Source organism: Dasypus novemcinctus, chromosome 7 (genome assembly GCF_030445035.2).
Source record: "Dasypus novemcinctus isolate mDasNov1 chromosome 7, mDasNov1.1.hap2, whole genome shotgun sequence".
Lineage (NCBI taxonomy): Eukaryota > Metazoa > Chordata > Mammalia > Cingulata > Dasypodidae > Dasypus > Dasypus novemcinctus.
This window is the reverse complement of record NC_080679.1, coordinates 9,401,094-9,413,672: the sequence shown is the minus strand read 5'-3', so window position 1 is coordinate 9,413,672 and position 12,579 is coordinate 9,401,094. Positions and strand designations below refer to the sequence as shown.

The window sequence follows — 12,579 nt, the reverse complement described above, 5'->3', positions numbered from 1 at the left end:
CAGTTCTGATGGACAGAAAGCCAAGAAGAAATATCTGCTAAACGAGACAATATGCCACACTTTTGCCAGGCAGACAGGATGGGCTCCGTCTGCGGGAGACGCCGCAGCCCGTGTTGACTCGTTTTCAAGATGATGATCCCCAAGCAAAGCTGATGAAAGACTCCTCCGTTGTTGCCACATTTTGGGGGTAGGAGGAGGGCAGGGTGGGAGCAGAGGGGAGGTGCCTAGATTCAGCATCAGTTATTTTCACAATGAGAAGGGAAAGCAGAGAGGAAACAGTTACCATAAATAAAAAGCATAGTAGTTTTTAAAGCTTCTCTTCTCCAAGGAGGGGAGGGAGGTGGGGCCAAGTGGGCACATTCCGGGAAGCCATAGACAGTGAAGCTGCTCCTGACCGTCTGGTGGAAGAGGACCTTGACCTGGAGGGGAGGGCTGTCCTGATCCTCTAAACTACTAGCCAGAGCCGGATGGCCTGCTTCCTGTCGCAAAGCTACAGCCTATGCCTCCTCCACAGGTGACCTCCTCCACGGCGTCTCCGGCATCGTCTCCAAGTGCAAACAGTATGGAGAGAGAGGCATGAGAAGGCGCCGTAGCGGGTAACACGGACCCGTAGAGGGCTCTCCCAGTGAGTCCACGGGCTGGCAGAGGCACCCCCAGCCCAGGTTAGCGTCGATGAAGAAAAGTGGATGAGGCATGAGCTCCTGTGGCAGGGTCTTCTGTCTCAGAGAAATTGTGCCAGCAAGAGACAGATGGGAAGGACTGGTGTCACCTACGGGCTGATTAGTGCTGGGCTTTGGGCCCCAGTCCAACGGAAGTCTGCCGAAGTTGTCATGACAGTCTTATGCGGCTGACGCGGTCCGCTATTCAAGCGGCATGCCGGGCGGTGTAGCCCGGAGGAGAGTGGCCAAGGTGCTCCCTCCCTCGCCACCTATCCCTGAACGACTTAAGGTAGGATCAGAATAAAAGGAAAAGGAAAGCCGGACAAAGACTCACAAAGCTCCTGGGCTTTACAAGAATGAGAAATCAGCATTGCAATGTCCTTTGTTTTCCCCAAAGGATTGAAAAAATTTGAATGCAGCCAAGTTTTTCTGCTTGTGAGACAGTCTTAGGTATCAAAGACTCAACAGTGGACCTCCAGATACTCTTCTTGAATGAATTATCAACGATGACGGGGAAATAAGAATGAGAGATCGGGGGAGATGTCATTTTTAAAAGACTGACAGTGTGCATGGATACCAGATAAACATCTACAATTGTTTTATTTTGGTGACAAAACATAATAGATTAGAGATTCTTTGGCATTGATTTTCTATATTATTAAAATGCACACACATACATAAAAACAAGCAACAAAAGACAAATAAAAGCAGTTTAAAGCAAGCTTTAGCCCCAGGTCATGTTGATGGGATGGAGTTGTCATTTAATTTCTAATATTCCATAAAAAGCAGTTCAAATTATTATTTTCTTTATGATTTAGGTAGTTAGAAATACATAGGTTCAAAAATGGCTTTTTTTTTTTAAGATTTTATTTTTTATTTATTCCCTCCCGCCACCCTCTGTTCCATTTGTTGTGTCCATTTGCTGTGTGTTCTTCTGTGTCTGCTTGTATTCTCATTAGGCGGCTCTGGGAACCGGAACCGATCCTAGGACCTTCTGTAGTGGGAGAGGCAATTACTCTCTTGTGCTACCTCAGCTCCCCGTTCTGCTGTGTCTTCTTATTTTCTCTCCTCTGTGTTTCTTATTGTATCACCTTGCTGTGCCAGCTATCTGCATTGGCCAGCACTCCTGAGTGGGGCAGCTTTTCTGCATGGGGTGGCATTCCCCCACAGGGTGGCACTCCTGCATGGGGCCACATTTCCTGCGTGGACCAACTCTCCATGTGGCCCAGCTCTCCATGTGGGCCAGCTTGCCTTCACCAGGAGGCCCTGGGCATTGAACCCTGGACCTCCTATCTGGGAAACAGGAGCCCAATTGGTTGAGCCATATCCATTTCCCTCAAGAATGGCTTTGTAGGTTTTATGCTACCTTCTGATAAAATTGAAAAGGACATGCAGATTTTTCTATATCACTGAAGACTAACAGCAAAGAAAACCCAATGTATTGAGTAACAGTGGGAAAAGGGGCTTTTAAAACATAGAGGAACAGACCAAACAGTAGTGGAGGTGAAACTCCCAATAACACTAAATCTTGACATTTTATAAATGAGAAGCTTTAAAACGAAGACATTTTCTACATCAGAGGAGATCTCTGGTGACCCATAGGATAAGCTCTCTGTCTGGATTTTGGAGTGATAGCTAGTGAGCAGTGCTGAAATTACCCACAACCCTTGGCCCATCTCATCTATGTTAGAGCCCATAAGAAGCAACAGAGAGTGATTTTCTCCTGTAATTTTACCCATGGATACATCTTTTAATGTGGATGAAGGTAAGAGCTGATCTGTGCGACACACATTATGAACAATTCTGTAAACCATGATTAGCGAATCATTCATTTGTGTCCTGATTTTTTGGGCAATGATGTTGGGTTCTAGAGAGAAAAGGTCCCGGTTCCTTTTGAACCAGCATTCTTTGGCATAAGACAATTAATAAACAAGCACCCCAACAAAAAATAAAAATATCAGGGAGGCAGACTTGGCCCAGTGGTTAGGGCGTCCGTCTACCACATGGGAGGTCCGCGGTTCAAATGCCGGGCCTCCTTGACCTGTGTGCAGCTGGCCCACGTGCAGCGCTGATGTGCGCAAGGAGTGCCCTGCCACGCAGGGATGTCCCTGTGGAGGGGAGCCCCACGCGCAAGGAGTGCGCCCTGTAAGGAGAGCCGCCCAGCGCAAAAGAAAGTGCAGCCTGCCCAAGAATGGCGCCGCACACACGGAGAGCTGACACAACAAGATGACGCAACAAAAAGAGACACAGATTCCTGTGCCACTGACAACAACAGAAGCGAACAAAGGAAAACACGCAGCAAATGGACACAGAGAGCAGACAACTGGGGGGGGCGGGTTAAGGGGAGAGAAATAAATAAATCTTTAAAAAAAGAGAGAGAAAAAAAATCAGATAGTGAGAGGGTCTATAGAAAGAATTGAAATGAGGTGATGTAATGGAGAACTTTGCCCTAGGTGGATGATGCAGGGTGATGATGAGCAAGAAGCACCAGCCAGAGAAAGATCCAGAGAAGAACCTTCAACCTAGCGAGAAGAGCTAATGCAAAGGGCCTGGGGAGGGAAAGAGCTTGCCCAGGTAAAGGGTTGGTGGAAGGCCAGCAAGCTGAGAGCATAAAGAGTGACTGGGAGAGCCTTGTAAACTGAGCTTAGAGAGGAAGGCAGAAGCCAGGGCAGGTTCAGGCCTTATAAGCCAGGGTGAGAATTTGGATTTCCTTTTGTGTCATACAGATCATCAGAAGGGCTTAAGCAGAGGATTGTCATGACTTAATTTAATATTTTAGAAATCGCTAGAATGCGGGACTGTGTTTTAGTGGGCGATAGGAGGAGGCCAGGGGGAGGCTATGTCAGTTGGCCAGGTGTGAATGGCTTGTGGTTCAGACCAGGCTAGTAGCAGCTAGAAGCCGAAATAGATGTGTTTGCAGTGCGTTTGGAAGGCAAAGAAAATATAAGACTTGCTGATGAGCTGGATATGGGGAGTGAGAAAAGAGGGGTGACCAACTCTAGGGGATGCAGCAAGTTTAGGTTGGGGCATCAAGCTGTGTTTTGGTCCCATTGAGCTGGAGCTTGTGATTGGGCATCCACAGGGAGACTGAAAAATGTGGTTAGATGTAAGATCTGAGCTTCCGGGGAGTGGTCAGAGCTGGAGAAGGAACATGGAAGTCATCCACTTGGGGATGTTCTTTAAAGCCCAGGTGGTCGATAGAGAAGCAGGTCCAGGTGGAGCAGCCTTTGAAGGTGAACCAAGGCAGAGGGCCCAGCGTGGAGGCCAGGAAGGAACTGGGCGCCACCAGCATCTCAAGGAGCGACACAGCCAGCCCACGGCGTGCTGCTGAGAGGCCAAACAGGTGAGGGAGCGGATAGATTTGCAATGTCACCACTCTGTGGAATATGATCAAAATTTGAGAAGTCTATATTTTGTAATGTGATTGTAACATGAGATTGATAGCTCCTCAGTTTTCCAAAGAACAGGTACTTGTTTCCTTGATTCATTTTATACACAAGGTGGGGATTCGGAAAAATAGAAAAAGCGTTCCACATTTAAAGAAAGAGACACTCTTCAGAAGTTCACTTCTACTATAAAACTATTGTGACCAGTAATAGAAGAAATTTCAACATCGAGGTGGAGAAAGTGGCCACAGTAGTTGCTGAGGGCAGGGAGTGGGAAGAAGAGATGTGACGTGGGGGCATTTTGGGGATTTTGAGTTGCCCTAAATGATATTTCAGGGTCAGATGCTGGACTTTATATATCCTGCCATACTCCACTGAATGTACTGGGGGAGAGTGTGAACTACAGGGTAAACTGTTATCTATGTGGTGCAGCAGCGCTCCAGAATGTGTTCGCTGAGTGCGATGAGTGTGCCCCAGTGATGGGGGAGGTTGTTGGTGTGGGAGGAGTGGGGTGGGGGATCTATGGGAACCTCATATTTTTTAATGTAACATTTTTTGTGTGATGTATATATCTTTAAAAAAATACAATTACCAAAATGATGAGGTGGGGGGTGGGGAGTGGGTTATATGGCAACCTCTTATGTTTTGTGCTTTTGTTATGTTTTTTAATGTAACATTCCTTGTGATCGGTTAACTTTAATTAAAAAAAAACATTTTAAAAAAGTTGGGAAGGCTAATTTGTTTCTCCCCACGACTGAAAAAAAATTTCACCTCGAAACAGATTTAGTTTTAATTACTCACATGTTTATAATGTACTTCAGATCTTAATAAAATTTACACGGGGTGACTTACCTCCACACGGACTTGGGAGGGCTTTCTCAAAATCCCACATGCGAGAGTCAGGCGGTAGCAGGTCTGGGTGAAGAGAGGTTTCACACACCTGAAGGAAGAGAATGTCAAGACCCAGTAGCCGTTTACAAGCTAAGCAAAAGTCCCAGCCCAGCCAGAGGGATTCCCCCAAGAAGCCCAAGTAATCCAGGCTCAGAAGAGAAAAACAACCCAGGAGTCAAAAAAAGAAAAGAGGAGGTCACCAAGGAACATCAATATGAGATTAGGAATTGTTGGCCACCTGTATTATCGGGGGGAGCTGGGGGGTATCAGTCCTTGCATTATCATTGAAACACCCCACAAAGAAACAGTAACAAGTGACTTCTCCAGATTTACAAATTACAGATTTAAAAATCTTTTTATTAATCCTTCACCTTTGCCTGATTTGATCTGGGGATGTTCAAAGGACGTGTGGCTAAACATGTCAAAAAAAAAGAGACCAGATATGTTCATGACAAGCATTTTGAAGTTTTGCATGCTGACTTGGAACCACAGATGAGGTCGATACTTCTAGACTGGCTTTTAGAGGTTTGTGAAGTATACACACTTCACAGGGAAACATTCTATCTTGCGCAAGACATTTTTGATAGATTTATGTTGACACAAAAGGATATAAATAAAAACATGCTTCAACTCATTGGAATAACCTCATTATTCATTGCTTCCAAACTTGAGGAAATCTATGCTCCTAAACTCCATGAGTTTGCTTATGTCACTGATGGTGCTTGCAGTGAAGAGGATATCTTAAGGATGGAACTCATTATAGTAAAGGCTTTAAAATGGGACCTTTGTCCTGTAACAGTCATCTCCTGGCTAAATCTCTTCCTCCAAGTTGATGTTCTTAAAGATGCTCTTAAAGTTCTCCTACCTCAATATTCTCAGGAAAAGTACGTTCAGATAGCTCAGCTAGTAGATTCGTGTATTCTAGCCATCGATTCATTAGAGTCCCAGTACAGAACAAGGTAGCTGCTGCTACCTTGTGCCATTTTACCTCTATTGAAGTGGTTAAGAAAGCCTCAGGATTGGAATGGGATAATATTTCAGAACGTGTAGACTGGATGGTGCCTTTTGTCAATGTAGTAAAAGGTCCAGTGAAGCTGAAGACTTTTAAGAAGATTCCTATGGAAGACAGACATAATAGCCAGACACATACAAATTATCTAACGATGCTGGATGAAGTCAATTATGTAAACACCTTCAGAAAAGAGGGGCAGTTGTCACCAGTGTGCAATGGAGGCATTATGACACCACCGAAGAGCACTGGAAAACAAACAGGAAAACCCTAAAGAAGTCGACTACACAAAGAAATTGAAATTGACCAAGTATTGGGCAAAATTTCATACACCTGAACTACTAAAATTTTACACCAAACATTGCTGTGGTTGTGCTAACCAATTTTAGAGGTTATACTGCCTTTCTTTGGTTAAAAAACCACTTAAAATTGGCACTAACGGAGATGTTTAACTCCTGTTAGCTGTTAAAGAAACAGCAAGACTTGTTCACAAAGATGACTTCATTCCCAAGGTAACTGGCTAGAAGCCAGCCATGATTTATGCCATAGCAACTTTTTTTTCCAATCCAGTATTACCACTATGTTTATTTTGATAAACTAGAAATTTTATTCTTGGGGTTTTAGACTAGATATGTGCTACCTTAAAAGATACTTTAAGTGATATAATACTTTTTGAACCGAACTTTTAGATTCTCAAAATTTATGCACTCTTGACTAGTGCAATTTGGTTCTTGAAAATAAAATTTAAACTTGTTTACAAAGATTTAGTTGTGACTCATTTATCTATAGCTGCTGTAGCAAGCTGTTCCAAAACTTGAGTTTTTACAAATGTAAACTTTAATCTGTTTTTTAACTTGCTTATTTGCCTTGTCATAATGCATTTTTTAACAAGCAAGAAAGGCTTAGATGAACATGGTGTTTCAAGTGCTCTAAACAGTGGTAGTACCAAAGAAATTATAAAAAAGATAAATGCTGTGGCTCCTACTTGGGGTCTATTTGACATATAGGTTATTTTATAATAAACTTTTTGTATATTACAGCTTGAGTGAAAAGCTTACGTTCCTTTTAAAACTATTTATATGAAAAAGTCACTTTATTACTCTAAGATATCCCTAAAGATTTTTTTTTTTTAGTTTAGTTAAACTAAAGCTTTATTTATGTTTCCCAAACTGGTAATGCCCATTTTAAAATCCTACATTATGAGATAAGGACAGCGTCAAAGTGATAAAGCTTAACCCTTGACATAAACTTCTGTTTTCCTAAGGCAAAAGAGTATTAAATGTATACTGACTCTTGGAAATCTATTCATTATTTTAAAAAAAGAAAAAAAATTTGCTGTGTATAGACTAAGCTACTTCTACATTAATATCTGAAATTAGTTTTTCCATGTATTTCAGCCTCAAAAGTAGATTTAATTAGAAAACAAATTATCCTAGATCACTAGTTTACTGTTACCCAATGCAAATCTCTTCCTTTGAAGAAATTATAAATTTAAACTATTGTTATGGTATGAAGTCTTCTGCATATTTTTTCCTAAACTAATATGTTTCAGTATTTTGTCTGAAAAAAAAAACAATACTTAATGTGTACATATGTATTATATAAACAATCTTTTAATATTGTTTGTTTTTAGCCCATTGTTTAGAAAATAAAACTAAAAATTTTAACTGAAAAAAAAAAAAAACCCCGAGTGCCTCACATGAGCACCACCGTCGTGGTCATGTGCCATGGCCAGTCAAAAGGCCGAGTGGCTGCTCTTGGCTCAGCCCCCGGGCTGACCCCCACCCACCCCTGTGCTCCCTGTACTAGCTCTACCCTGTGAGCTGAGCAAAGCCTGAAGGCAGTGGCCAGCCGCACTTGTAGACGGGCGGGGGTCCTTACTGCCTCTGCAGTTCTAGCTTTGGGCCATTCCATCATGAACTACAGAACAATATGAATTTCTCCAATTACAACATGGATGGAGACATCAGAGGCAACTTAGGCCTGTTTTTAAAAGGTATGAAAGCAAAACCATTAAACTACCACTTAAAACCCAGTCTGGGAAACTTGAAAACATGATGCTAAGTGAAAGAAGCCAATCTCAGAAGGCCACATATTGTATAATTCCATTTAGATGCTGTGTTCAGAGCTGGACATTTAGAGCAGGGAAAGATTAGTGGTTGCCAGAGGCTGGGAGGTGGGAAAAATGGTTAAGAATGCTTAATGGGTATGAGAATTCCTTTTTCTTTTTAAAATAATAATGAGTGGTGTCTCATTGTTGTTTTAATTTGCAATTCTGTAATGATATATGGCATTGATCATCTTTTCATATGCTTATTTGCCATCTGTATTCTTCAGTGAAGTGTCTGTTCAGGTCTTTTGTCTATTATTTAATTGGGTTGTTTGCTTTCTTTTTGTTTTTTTAAGAATACTTTGTATATTTTAGATTCAAGTCCTCTGTCAGATTCATGTCTTGCAAATATCTTCTGCCCGTCTGTGGCTTTTCATTTTATTCTTTTAACAGAATTTTGTTTTCAGGTGATGAAAATGTAGAATATGATAGTGTCAACAACCTTGTGACTATTCTAAAATCCACAGCCTTGTAAATATAGTAAAAAGCACCGAACTGAATGTTTTACAAGAGCAAATTTTATGGAATGTGTATTATATCTAGATTTTTTTTTAAAGTTTGGGGAGACAGATCACAGACACCAGACTGAAAGAGTTTCCACTGGCCAAATCTGGAAAAGTTTGAATACCAAAATATGTATAGTAATGATTTACAAACAATTAAAAAATGAGAACTCATAAGTCCATTCCCTTAATAGCTAGATGAATCATTGGGGAAGAAGGGAAGACTCTCCTTACAGTGACTACCCAGAGCCAACTGATAACTGTGGAAAGATCTGGAATTGGAAAATAATTTCAAAACCATCTTATTAAAGATGGAACCAGACAAGAAGCACAGACCAATGTCAAATCAATCAAGGCGGAACTTCTGATGCAGACTGAGATTTTTGCAAGATCTTGAAATAATGACCCTGCAGACATATTGGATGCCAGGGAGAAAAAGGAAATGAGAGGGAAGCAGACTTGGCCCAGTGGTTAGGGCGTCTGTCTACCACATGGGAGGCATGCGGTTCAAACCCCGGGCCTCCTTGACCCGTGTAGAGCTGGCCCATGCGCAGTGCTGATGCGCGCAAGGAGTGCCGTGCCACGCAGGGGTGTCCCCCGCGTAGGGGAGCCCCACGCGCAAGGAGTGCGCTCCATAAGGAGAGCCACCCAGCACTAAAGAAAGTGCAGCCTGCCCAGGAATGGCGCCGCACACATGGAGAGCTGACACAACAAGATGACCAACAAAAAGACACAGATTCCCATGCCACTGACAACAGAAGCGGACAAAGAACATGCAACCAATAGACACAGAGAACAGACAACTGGGGCAGGGGAGAGGGGAAAGAAATACATAAATAAATAAATCTTTAAAAAGAAGAAAAGAAAGAAAACGACAGTGATTATCCAGCTGAGAAATCAGAAATCACTTTCATTGTGTTGTTGCAACAGAAAGAAGTCAGGGGATCGTGGTATTGAGGGCCAGGATGCGAGAAATCTCTGAGAAGGAAGATTTATGAACAGCTTGCTGGGCCCGGTGGATTTCTGTCCAAAAAAAACTGAGCCCCAAATAGGATTTCTGGGTCCCTTTTATACAGAGGATGTAGGAGCAGGGAGTCAAACAGTGTTTTATGCAAAATGGACTTTTTTTGTTAGTTTCTTAGAGTTTTAAGTGTTTGTTTGAGTACCAGATAGGTTTTGAATTAACATATCCCTCACATTCCAGGGAAGCTTGAATTAACATATCTCCCACATTAACATATCCCCCACATTCCAGAGAAGCTTGAATTAACATATCTCCCACATTCCATCGAGATGTAAGTTCAAATACACATTCAGTCTGCATCCTCCCTGAATGTCCAAAGCCTATAGAGCCTCTATCACTTAATTGGCTTTCTGGGAACTAGGCATACTTGGATATAGGATAAGACAAGCTTGAATTCATGTACAGGCCATATTAGAGTTGCCAGACATTGTCATTTTCACTGGGGGACAGGCCTCCTGGGTTCTCTGTGATACCTGAGGAAGAACAGGAGAATATGTAATCTCAGTCTAATCACAAGATAGTATCCACCACAATGTGAGGAACCTTCTAGTATGGGGAGAGCATTTCTTCAACAATGCTGATGTTATAAAAGACAAAGAAAGGTTGTGTAAATGCTCTAAGTTGAAGGAGGCTGAAGAAACATGACAATTAATTTGCAATACCTGACCCTAGAGTAGAGAGGGAAATCCTATAAAGTACATGATTAGGTCAATGGGCACAATCAGGCTAAGGATGGTAGATTAAAGCATAGCATGAACCTAAGTTTATGAAGTAGGTATCAATACATCAGTGTAGGTGACTACATAAGCAAATGTGCCTATCAGGCAATGCACACAGCAGCATTTAGGGAAAAAGGCCATCATTTACAAGAGTCACACACATATATACATGCAGAGGAACATGGATGTTCTTTGTATTATTTTTACTCTTGCCACATTTTGTGTTATTTGAAATTATTTCCAAATAAAAAGTTAAAAAAAAAAACAGTCTGGAAGGTGGCTCCTGAAGTTCTATCTTTTTGGTCAAAATAGCATTTGGAACGTAATTTCCATTAAGATGAAGCTGAAGCTCATGTGGGCCCCTCCACGGGGCCCCCCACCTGAATGTCTGTCTCCTCAGTGGGAAGAGAGACCTCAACCAGAGGGTGCAGGCAGCGCCGCTGCCAGCAGGCACAGGTGTACACCTGCCCGTGCTGTTTCTTAGCAGGTGACTCAGCCATGCTGTGGTCCGTCCTCACGTCTGCATCTAGGACTGGAAGGAAACAGCAGCACCGTCCACCTCGGGACCCGCATGTGGCCCCCACCCCTGCCCTAACGAGCAGTCGTTGCGTCCTCAACCATTTATCTCACGCACTGCCCCATCCTTCTCTGCCATCTTTCCTAGTGCTTGCCTGCATAGGCCCTGGCCTCTTTGTTTAATTTGCTACCTCTTGTCTTGCTTTCTTGAAGCCCTTCCTCCAAAAGACCACCACCACGATACAGCTGCTGTGCAGATTGGCTCCTGACATTCCCTTGTCTAAAACCCTCCGAGCAGGGGGAGCATCAGAATCCCCTGCAGGGCTGGCTGATGAGACACAGCCCCGAGGTTTGGGTCCTGCAGGCCAGGGGAAGAGCCTGTGGCTCTGCATTCTGCACAGGTTCCCAGGTAATATAATGTTGCTGGTCCAGAAACCACCCAGTAGGGACAGAGGCCAAGCTTCACAGGCCCCCACCACAGCCTGCTTCTGCAGCTTCCTGTCCTGCTACCACTTCTGGCCTCTGGCACGCTCAGCCTACTGTCCATTATCTAGAATCTCCTTGTCTTCGGCCCCCTGATGAATCCCTACTCCCTCTTCAAACCTCAGCTCAGTAGTCCTCTCCCCTGTGTTTCTGTCCCCTGTCCTGGAGAGAACACCCCTAGCTTGTGGTGTCTCAAGGCATCACGGCGGAGGTGTTTTCTGATCCAGAGCAGCAGGTGCCAGGGTCACATGGAGGAGTGTGCAAGGGGCTACAGCAGCTGAAATAAACAAGGGCAGAGGTTGAGCCCTCAGCAAAAAAGGAGGACCAGAGATAGGTACTGGGAAAGGGTCAGCACCGCATACAGGAAGCCAGGGGACAGGGGATGCAGGTTTGAACAGTTGCCTGAGACATTAGCTGGGGTCCAGGCTGCAGATGTGCCAGCTCCTGCAGAAGGTAGCATGGCCAATGCCTCCCAGAGATCTGCAAACTGCCCCAAGTGCCCTGAGGGCTGGGGCTGGATTGACCTTGCAGAATAAGGCTCCCAAAGGGCATCTATGCCCTGAACCACCAGCTTCTGGGTGGGTCACCTGACAGGTCAAAAGGGGTTTTGCAGATGTGATTAAGTTAAGGACGGTGGGAATGGGAGAGTCTCCTGATTATCTGGGAGGGACCAACGTTTATCACAGAGGTCCTTCTAAGAGGGAGGCAAGGGGCAGAGTTAGAGAAAGAGAGGTTGGAGTGATGTGAGGGAGTCCCAGGAATACAGGCAGTCTCTAAAAGCTGGAAAAGGCAGGGAAACATTCTCCCCTAGACTCCAGAAGGAATACAGCTCTGCCGACACCTTGACTTCAGCCGAGTTGACACCCATTTTGCATTTGTGACCTTCACAACTATAAGAGAATAACTTCATATTGTTTTCATAAGTTTGCGATAATTTGTTATAGCAGCAATAGGAGACTAATACACTAGCATAGTCCCTAGAACATAATAAACACTAGATAAATGTAAAACATCATTAAATCAAAGCAAATTTTGACTTCAAAAGAATCACAATTTTTTGCTTAACAAACTTCAGGCTTGCCTCTAGGTAGTCTATGATCCCTGGTTAAGAGGAGGAGGTTGAGACTTAGAGAACATGCTGGTTTTCTCTGCTCACCACCCCATCCCTGCTCCCAGCGCATGCCCTGCTCCATGTTCCTGGGACTAACCCCTTTAAACTGTCCCATCTGGACTCCCTTGCTGGCCAGGCTCTGGCAGCATCAGACAAGAGGGTGGAAAG

The 12,579-nt window shown here is 43.7% G+C and overlaps 1 pseudogene; it reads left to right on the top strand.

Moving 5' to 3' along the window:
• Positions 1 to 873: 873 nt before the first annotated feature.
• On the top strand, positions 874 to 6,219 carry LOC101412582 (G1/S-specific cyclin-E2-like; annotated as a pseudogene).
• The last annotated feature ends 6,360 nt before the right edge of the window (positions 6,220 to 12,579 follow it).